Genomic DNA, 10284 nt, shown 5'->3' on the forward strand with positions numbered 1-10284 from the left:
AAAAAAGTTATCGTTTTTTAACATAATGACGACCACTTTGATTTGGCCCTCTATCGGGGTCAACGGAACTGCAGCCGGCTCACCCTGGAACGTGGTTGCGTAATGCCGCGCATTTATACACGAACAGGGAAATCTTCACAATCCAACTCATACTGTGTACAAGCCGATACCTTTCCTTACCACACAGTGCAGTTCATCCATGGCTACCTCTCACATAAGTCGCTTTAGACAGGATGCGAGAGGTTTGTCTGCACTACTTTCTATACCCGCGTCGGGGGTCGCGGATAATTACTGTGTTCTGCGACCTTGAGTCAGGGCATGGCTGAGAGGAATCTCGTTTGTACTTGCGAGCCAGGGTAACAGATGTGGCTATACCGAGCGAGGCAGCGCGCTCCCTCAGGGGAATAGGTGACCTATTTCAGGGCAAATGTGCCACTGTATGGCTGTGTGTTTGAAAACAAACAACCTGTGTTATGAAAATGGAGGTATTGTTTTTGTTGCGTCTGTCTGTCTGTCTGTCTGTCTGTGTGTGTGTTTGTGTCTCCGCACATTTGCGGCCAGCATAACTTCATAACGCCTTTATGGATTGTGATGATATTTGGTATGCTGGTAGGTCTTAGGAAGACGAAGGTCAAGTTCAAATATACGTCTCCTGGCGGATGACCTTGGTACTGCAGCAGAACTTCCGGTTTTTGTATCTTTTGTCCTGAATGCTATGGTCTTGATTTTTTGGTGGCAGATAGATTGTCCTGTCAAGAATAAGTGGTGTGGGTTTGGTCCCCCTAGCAGCTTGTTCTGGAACTGCAGGGGACTATCGGGCAAAATCTTTAAAAGCCAATGTCCAGATTAAAAAAAATGTATTTTCATCATTTTTGGTACATGGTAGGTAGGTAGCTGAGAGAGAGATGTACATAATTAACTGCAAATTATGCAAATGAGGACTTAATTTTAAAAATTAATGAGAAAATTCTATAATTACAGTGTTTTGCATTATAGTACAATGTACTCTCATACATGTAATGTATGTAATCTATGGCATATGGAACATCACCAGATACCAATTATGCAAATGATGACCTAGTTTGCATAAATAATGCGAACATTCTATGACTCCTTAGTGGTAAATAATGGGAATTTCATACTTGGTACATGTGTAAGTTAATCAAAAGTTAACATCACGATGCATTTCTTATGTTTATGTGGAGGTAATTTGCATAATTAAAGAAGAAATTAACATTTACATGTCAAGCCCATATTTCATGGAGGTATGAGATCTCGGAACTCTTGTTGATTATTTTGTAATACTAGTACCCTGCATCAATTCAGCCGTATAAAGGCTGCGACTGCACGGGTACTGACCAATAAAACCATTTATTATTGTTATTACCTCCATGAAAAATGGAGGAATTGTTTTTTGCGTGTCTGTGTGTGTGTCTGTGTGTGTGTCTGTGTGTGTGTGTGTGTGTGTGTGTGTACGTGTGTGTTTCCGCATATTTGTAGTCAGCATAACTTCCGAATTCCTTTTATGGATTGTGATGATATTTGGTTCGTTGCTAGGTCATAGGAAGACGAAGGTCAAGGTCAAGGTCAAATATGGGCCTCCTGAAGGCTGACCTTGGTACTGCAGCAGAAGTTCTGGTTTTTGTATCTTTTGTCCTGAGCATGATATGGTCTTGACTTTTTTGGTGACAGCTAGCTTTTCCTGTCAGGAATAAGTGGTGTGGTTTTTGTCCCCCTAGTACCTTGTTCTGGAACTGCAGGGGGGTTTCTGGCAAAACCTTTCAGAGAAGATAGGAACAATGTATTTTTATGATTTTTGTTATATGGATACCGTAGACAGAGATCTACACCATTAGATACAAATTATGGAAATGGTGACTTCATTTGCATAATTAATGAAGAAATTCTGTAATTACAGTGTTTTACATCATGGAACTTTGATACTTTTAAGGTCTCGGACCGGAGTTTTCTGCTGTGTTCGTAGTGAATTTGTCACCCTCAGCCCGACGGGCTGCCATGTGTATACTAAACGCGGGTCGGATTTTTTCACTCTTTTGGTGGAAAGGGGTGCCGTCCTGCTTATCAATACACGTGATTGATATTTTGTGCGCCCTATTTATTTAGGGGTAAACAAGGCATATCAAAGTAAATTTGTAAGTGAGGGGTCCTTTTTTTCGTCATTTTTCACACATGGCTGCATGGAAAAAACGAATTTTCCCAGGGTAACGGCTTACTACTCGAAGAAGCCCGGTACAGTAATCTTTCCGATGTCAGAATTTAATTAAAATCGATGCGATAAGTTTACCGCTATCTTCGATGACCCAAACACACCCACAACACACGTAGAACGCACCGTCCCTGTGATCAGGAGGAAAGGCTACACTATCATCCGCGCGGACGAATACCAGGAAGTCTCCGCTGGACCACCAAGATTACGCCACCTATAAAGGCTACAACTAACAGGCTTTTCAGAAAACAGAAAGATATGTACACATCTTTTACGATATTAGGGATATCTTGGCCAAAACATACCATACAAAGTCACGTTTCCGGCGATTTACTGCGCACTTACTTAGATTCTGGTCAGAATTAAACTCCGACCCGGAACCGTAATGTTTATAATTTATGGCAGGTGGAATATCAATAGATACCGATTATGCAAATATGGACCTAATTTGCATAATGAATGTGCAAATTCGATGACTCATTAGTGGTGAATTTCATACTTGGTACATGTGTAAGTTAATAAAAAATTAACATCATGATGTATCTATTATGTTAATTTAGAGGTCATTTGCATAATCAAGGAAGAAATGTACATTTACATATCAAGCCCATATTCATGGAGGTATGAGATCTCGGAACTCTTGTTATGATATTGTAATTATCAATGCTGATGTCAAAGCTAAGGAGATATTACATACTACACATATGCATATACATGTGTATGTATTACTACATGTAAGTAAATATGACCAAGAAAGTTAATACTGGGGGTAATAAAATATAGATGTCAACATATCTGACTCATACTATCATAAAATTTCATCTATGTAGGTAGTGACATGTTTAAAGTTAAAACTTTTGATCCAACACAATAAAGTTCCCTCACCCAGAGCTTTCAAAGTAGCCACTTGACTGGTCAAAAGCTCTACATTGTAGGTGCGCGAGAGAACTTTATTGTGTTGGATAAAAAGTCTGTCTTTTTTTTTCGCAACATAAAAAAAGCATTCAGATTCTCTTATGTAAGGTAACTAAGTCCTTTTTCCTCTTGTTTAGCACAGTTACGTAAACTGTACATGTAAATTCATGGAAGATTGCCCCTCCCCGGGCCCACGCACAAATAATACAATGAATTAACATAGCGAACATCCAAGTAGTCATTAACCCTAAAAATATACTATATTTCCTCAACAAAACCAGGTACAACAATATCGGCAGACAACCTGAAATAAAGATGACTAGCCTGGCAAACAAGCTACAGAACTTAGAGTCATTCCTAAAGGCGCAACCTAGGAAAGAAACTGGCTACGGGAAAGCACTAGCAGAAGCCATTGTTTCAATGGATCACTCAATGGAGGTAGAAGTCTTGAAAAGTCTTGGAGACCTGCACCTTCAGAGAGGCAAGCTCAGTAAAGATTCAGCAGAGTTTGACAAGGCTGCTGCCCTGTATGCTGCTGCCTTACTGCGCTGCACAGATCCAGACATGGGAGAAACACTGGAGCATCGTATCAGCTACATGGAGAAACTCTCCAGACAACTGCTGCAGGGGTACAGGCCACAGTACCAGAAGTCATCACCAGACTACCGGGATACTGGAGACAACAATGTCTTAAGGGTGGCAGAAATTTGTCGCAAATTAGACAAAGATATCCAGAAATCCAATCAATCTGTTGAAGAAGTTTACACACGAACATTAGTGACTGCAATTGGAAACGGTGACTCATTCTTGGAGCGGGAGTTGTTAAAATCTCTTGGGGATTTGTACCTCGAGAGAGGAAAGAAAACCCTGGATGTGTCCAAGTTCTCCAAGGCAGCAGCCATGTACGGCAAGGCAGTGACAAGTTGTCAGGATCCTGACACAAAACTGACTCTGGTACATCGAATCTTGCACGTGGTGAAAATCTGGCAATTAGCAAGAAGGGTAATTCTACATCTGTAAATATTTGATAAATTTCTGGTAAAGTTCTTTTTCTACATTTCCCAATAAGTTGTACTTCACTGTGCCTAGGCTGTGTTTTATTAATGAAGGCAGAGCCCATACCTCTACTTCCACTGCCTTTTACTTTAACAACCCAAAGTCAGGTTCCCATTTTACACCTGGGTGGAGTGAGGAAAGCTAGGAGTCAGTATTATGCCAAGGTTCAAACCTGTGATCTCTCGATCTTGTGTCTGCTAACCCAACTACAGTTGGCCATACCTCTGACAACTCAACCTAAATGTACAACCATAAAAACCTAAAATAAAGCCTACATACACATTTTATTTGCAGGAAGTTGCAAGCTTTTATCATTTAGGACTGAAAAAAATGATATTTCATGAAAGAATAACGATAATTTTGGCATTGGTTTATGTAAAAAAAGTACAACTGTTTGCATTCAGTCTTTTTTATGGCTTATTAAAAAGAAATCAGACAAACACTGACAAATGAAAATTAAATTTTACAGCAGTTATCCCTAAGGAAAATTGGTTTGGCAGGAAGATGGCCAAATGCAAGACACGAGTCTGGAAACAACACAAGAACTGATGTGACTCTGGACCAACATCTTGAAACAGACATAGTACCAAGGTAGGGAAATAGATGTTTGCAGATTGAGCAAATGTATTAATGTCTTACCTGTTCACATTGTTCAAATTGTAAATGTATGTACAATATTGAAATTTACTAGTAGCTAACTACAGCTGAATCAGCTTAAATATCAAGTAGACTGGAAGAATGTGTAGCCTAACTACATCTTCATAGCGAATCCTGTGCTTCTATTGGTAATTCTTAGAAATGAAAATGGTTCTACAATTTAAGGTAGTGTACAGACTCTGTTACACAGTCTCTTGCTGTCAGCAGCTTAGGTAAATTGGAACTCCTCTCTTAGAACTTTTCAGGGTACTAGTGCAGAATCTTATGATAACTAGAAAGGCTGGCATTTGCTTGGGAGCAAATACAGCATATTTCAGTCCATAATAGGATGGTCGGCATATTCCATCGTTGTGATTGTACATGACGTAGATCTCAGGCACATGAAATGGAATGTGTGGGTCATTGCGCACGACTTACGTGCAACTTGACCTCTGGTAACCCGCAATGTTCGATGTGTTCGAGCAGTGTTCGATGGCCAACGGCAGATGGAACGGGCCATTCTTTAGATCGAACGTGGACCGGGTATAGTCAACTTTTTGGACTTTTTTTGGCTGAAAAAGAGTCATTAAAGTCCCCTAAATGAGTCATTTGGAAGTAGTGTATGCCAAATACGTGACTGCTATTCTGTAGACACACGTTTAAGGTACCCTTACACCGAATCTCAGATCATTTGGTTGTAATACCAGGGCTCAGGATCCAAAAATCCATTTTTTGTCCAAAAATGCCCCAAAAAACCTTCATAAACTTTTTCAAAGGCATGTATCATAATCATCACCCATACCATATGGTATGGACTAAAATATAAAAATCAATGTACTTTGATTCAAAGGAAAGGGGAAAACTTGTAAGGTTGGTCTATTTCAGTAAATTGATAGAATCATTTAAACAGAAATTTGCAAGTCTTCTGTCAAAGACGTAAAGTATTTCTTTCTGCATCTTAAGTCAGTACAAAGAGCATCTTAAGAAAGGGGACTCCACCCTTGCAATATTAGACCTGGACTCAGCAGAGCAGCACTTCGGAGCTGCGCTCAAGATGGTTCATGTGAGAGGTAAGATAGAAAAGTACAATAGAAAACTTTATACTAGGAGACTAACTTTAAGGACTCCATATTGACTTTTAAATTAGAACCATTTTATGGCTAGATTGCTGTACTAACTTAAAACAAGACTTACACATGCAATGTATAATTTATATATCTTAAGAATATCATTTTGTTTTCTGTCTTCAACTTGCTACAACCTGTATAAACATGTCTATAATTGATTTATAGGAGCCAGTGTGAAAATGCATAAAAATATTATTACTACTAATAATACTAAACAGCATCAGTGTCAGAAATCCACAATTAGAAATTGAATAAAAGAAGACTCTTTCAAAAGAAATTCTTAGAGGTAAGGCCATGTTGATTTGATTATATGGATGACATCCGCGCGCGCATGAATTTTCGGCCGTTTCCAAAAAAAAAAGTTTTCAACCATGCTGTAAATCGTGCAAAACAGTTGCTAAATGAGCAAAAATATACCATAAGTTGCAAGGAAAACATTTGGAAACGATACCAGTGCCGTAGAATGCCAAAATCAAAGGAAAAAAGACAAAAATGTAAAGAAATGAATTCAAAGAGTAGATTATTCGCCATAACATATTCTGTGTCATTTGTTCAACCTTTATGACCACGTAGATTTCATAGTGAAAGCAACTTTTTTTTGCTAAAACTTTTTTTTTTATTCGCACGCACGCATCAGTTTTGGGGTTCCCAAAGGATGTCATCCATATAATCAAATCAACATGGCCTAATATAGAGATCGTTAAATCTCTCTTTTTTTTAAGAGTCCACAGCCCAGCAGTATCAGAGAGAAGTGGAACCCCTGTGCAAGTTGGGGGATGTCTACAGTAAGCGAGGTCAGCAAACAGGAGACGGGGGAGACTTTGTCAAAGCAGCAGCACTCTACAATGCAGCTGTAGCCAGGTCCGAGGATCAAGTCCTCAATGGTGTCATAGTTAAAGCTATCAAAGAAGTAGAGACATTATTCCTGAAAAGTGTCTTAGGACTACCAAGTAATGTCATTGTCAATCAAGATGACATCGAAAAACACAAGAAACAGCTAAAGGAGATGCGGGACCAGATCAAGCTGGAGATGGAAACCATTAACCAGCAGCTGAATCCCTATGTACATGATGAGGACGACCCATGTGTCAGAGAGATAGAGGCAAAACGAGCTCAGGCTGTCAGGCAGTTGTTTGAAAAAATTGCACAACAAAGGAAGGAAGCTCAATCAGCTTGCTTGTAGAAGAGTGTATTGGGTTAATGGGTCCCCATCCCTGTAAGTATGCCCTGATAGGTTTGGGTTCACAGGCCACAGGTCTGGTAACTCCATACTCAGACCTGGAGTTTGCTATCTTGGTAGAAGAAGAAACCAAAGAATGCCTTGGGTATTTTCACAACCTCACCCACTATCTACACCTCAAGGTGGTCAACCTGGGAGAAACCATTCTCCCAGCACTGGGAATAAAATCGCTAAATGACTTCTACTCCAAAAATCCCCTAGACAGCTGGTACTATGACTCTGTTACACCACGTGGATTTGCATTTGATGGCTCCATGCCAAAAGCAAGCAAAACTCCACTGGGCAGGCAGGGAACAGAGAACAAACCACCCAGCGAACTCATCTGCACCCCAGACAAAATGGTTTCCAAGTTACAGTATGATGTCACGTTATACCTGAAGGAGGGATATCACCTTGCCACTATCTTGAAAAACCCATGCCTGATAGCAGGGGATCAGGATTTGATTGAAAAATACGTGGGCATCACAGTGGAGATACTGCAAGCTGATGAGGGTAAAATGGCTCAACGACTAGCACAGGAGACAATGAAGGAAGATATAAAAACATTCAGTGGAATGCAAACGGTTACGGCTAGACTGATTGACGTTAAGAAAGAAATCTATCGCTTCCCAGCTTTAGCAGTGGACTACTTGGCACTGTCTTCACATATTATGCCTACTACTGTTTGGAAAACAATTGATGAAATGGTAAACAAACAAGTGATCAGTCCCAAGAATGCACACCACCTGACGGTGCTTACCAGCATCTCAGCAGAACTCAGGCTCAGAACCTACATGGCAAATGGGGGACAGAAGGAAAACTTGTCAGCTTTGGCCTCAATGGAAGCAACACTGCATGGACAGAAGCAAGATGATCAAAAAGAAGACAGACTTAAAATCTCTGAAGCCAGTTTTTCACCGTACCGAATGAAAAGCAGCTTTTTCGATACTACTATACAGTAGTTCCTCTTAAAAGAGCTTTGTCTGAATGGTCTGAGACTGAGAGGAAGCAAATTTCGGAATTCAATCCCAGATCTTTATGACAATTCTCCCACAGCACAAGGAGCGATGTACTCTGAGCTATGCAAAGATAGGCTGGCGATCAACTGCTATGATCAGGCCCTGGAAAAAGCTGAAGATACTGATCAGAAGATGTACCTTTTGAGTGATCTGGGAAATGCTTGGAGCGGCATGGGTGATTACCAGAAGGCAATCAGCTACTATGAACAGGCACTGCAGATGCACAGAGGTGTCTATGGTCATATCACAGCACACCCAAACATTGCCACTTCACTAAACAACCTTGGTTTAACATGGCAAAAGCTTGGTGATCACAGGAAAGCAATTAGCTACCTCGAACAGGCACTGCAGATGAAGAGGAGTATATATGGTCAGAGTAAGGCACATCCTGACATCGCCACAGCACTCAACAACCTGGGAGGGGCCTGGCGTGCTCTTGGTTATTACGAAAAAGCTGGCAACTATTACGAGCAGGCACTGCAAATACATGGGAACATCCATGGACAGAGTACACCACATCCTAACATTGCCGGCTCACTCAACAACTTGGGGCAAGCCTGGCTCCATATGGGTGACTGCAAGAAGGCAACCAGCTACTTTGGACAGGCACTGCAGATGTGTAGAAGTATCTATGGTCACACTTCTGCGCATCCTCACATTGCGAACTTATTCAACAACCTCGGGGGAGCCTGGCATAATCTTAACGATCACACAACAGCCATCAGGTACTTTGAGCAGGCACTGCAAATCTACAGCAGTATCTATGGCAAAAGAGCAATGCATCCTCTCATAGCTCAGTTACTCAACAATCTGGGAACAACTTGGCGTAGCCTAAACGATCACGGAAAAGCTATTAAGTACCTTGAACAGGCACTGCAGATGTACACTAGTATCTACGGACGGGGTACAGCACATCCTCACGTTGCCGGCTTGTTTCACAACTTGGGGTCCAACATGTGTTATGTAAAAAAGTACACCAAAGCTGTTAAGTACCTTGGACAGGCACTGCAGATGTACAGGGTTATCTATGGAGAGAGTACTGCACATTCTCACATTGCCGGCTGTCTTAACAACCTGGCAACCAGCCTTGCACTATGTTGGGGACAACGCGAAAGCGGTAGGCTGCTACGAACAGGCACTACACATGTGCAGGCGCATGTATGGTCAGAGTACAGCAAGTCCTGAAATGGCCACAACACTTGCCAACCTGGGGGAAGCCTGCAGAGATCTTGGTGATTACCGAAAAGCTATCAGCTACTTTGAATAGGCGCTGGATATGAAAAGGTGTATCTATGGTCCGAGTTTGCCGCACCCTGACATTGCCGCAGTATTAAACAACCTGGGGGTAGCCTGGTTTTGCCTCGGCGAACACAAGAAAGCGATCAGCATCTGCCAAGAAGCCTTAGCCATGGCAAGCAGGTTCTACCCAAAAAGCCATCCAATGACAAAACAAATTGAACTGGTCCTCAGTATTACCAGGTAAAAAGAAAATGATTCAGATGTTCAGAACTTTGTTCCCTTCAATCTGTTCATGTCAGGTCGAAGTATATTTTTGTAGTGTTACACTCATCGTGTAACCCCTACCTTTATATAGGAACAGTATCGATCATTTGCTTGGAAGAATGTGTAATAAACTAATACTTGGGTTTTTATATTTTTATAACAAATTTGGACCTTTTGCAGGGTGTAATTACATTGTACAAGAGGGTGTCAAAAGCTGAATGACTTTTATATTTTTGAAAATTGTAGTTTGTGACTCATATTCATGCAACCTACTTTAGATTCTACTACTGCGTCGAGGTCCTTAATAGAAATCCCCACAGGTCAAAAACTGTGTTCTGTACATTTACTCACTCACCACCTCACCTCATCTATCCCATACAAAATTTTACAGTACTACATCTGTGTCAAAGGTGGGGAGGGGGGCAAAAAGTAGTCTACGATTTTACACAGTTCAGGGTTGTTAGATATATACCCTAACGATAGACTTAAGAATGTGGTTTTGTTGCTACTGGGATATCTACTTATGCATATGATAATGATGATGGAATGTCTAGTTATGTAATTATCATACACAGCAACAAC

General features: G+C 40.9%; 1 pseudogene; it reads left to right on the forward strand.

Moving 5' to 3' along the window:
• The window catches only part of LOC109479828, a 10597-nt pseudogene extending 898 nt beyond the window's left edge, over positions 1-9699 (forward strand).
• The last annotated feature ends 585 nt before the right edge of the window (positions 9700-10284 follow it).

Source organism: Branchiostoma belcheri, unplaced genomic scaffold (assembly GCF_001625305.1).
Source record: "Branchiostoma belcheri isolate BF01 breed outbred unplaced genomic scaffold, Haploidv18h27 scaffold5, whole genome shotgun sequence".
Taxonomy (NCBI): domain Eukaryota; kingdom Metazoa; phylum Chordata; class Leptocardii; order Amphioxiformes; family Branchiostomatidae; genus Branchiostoma; species Branchiostoma belcheri.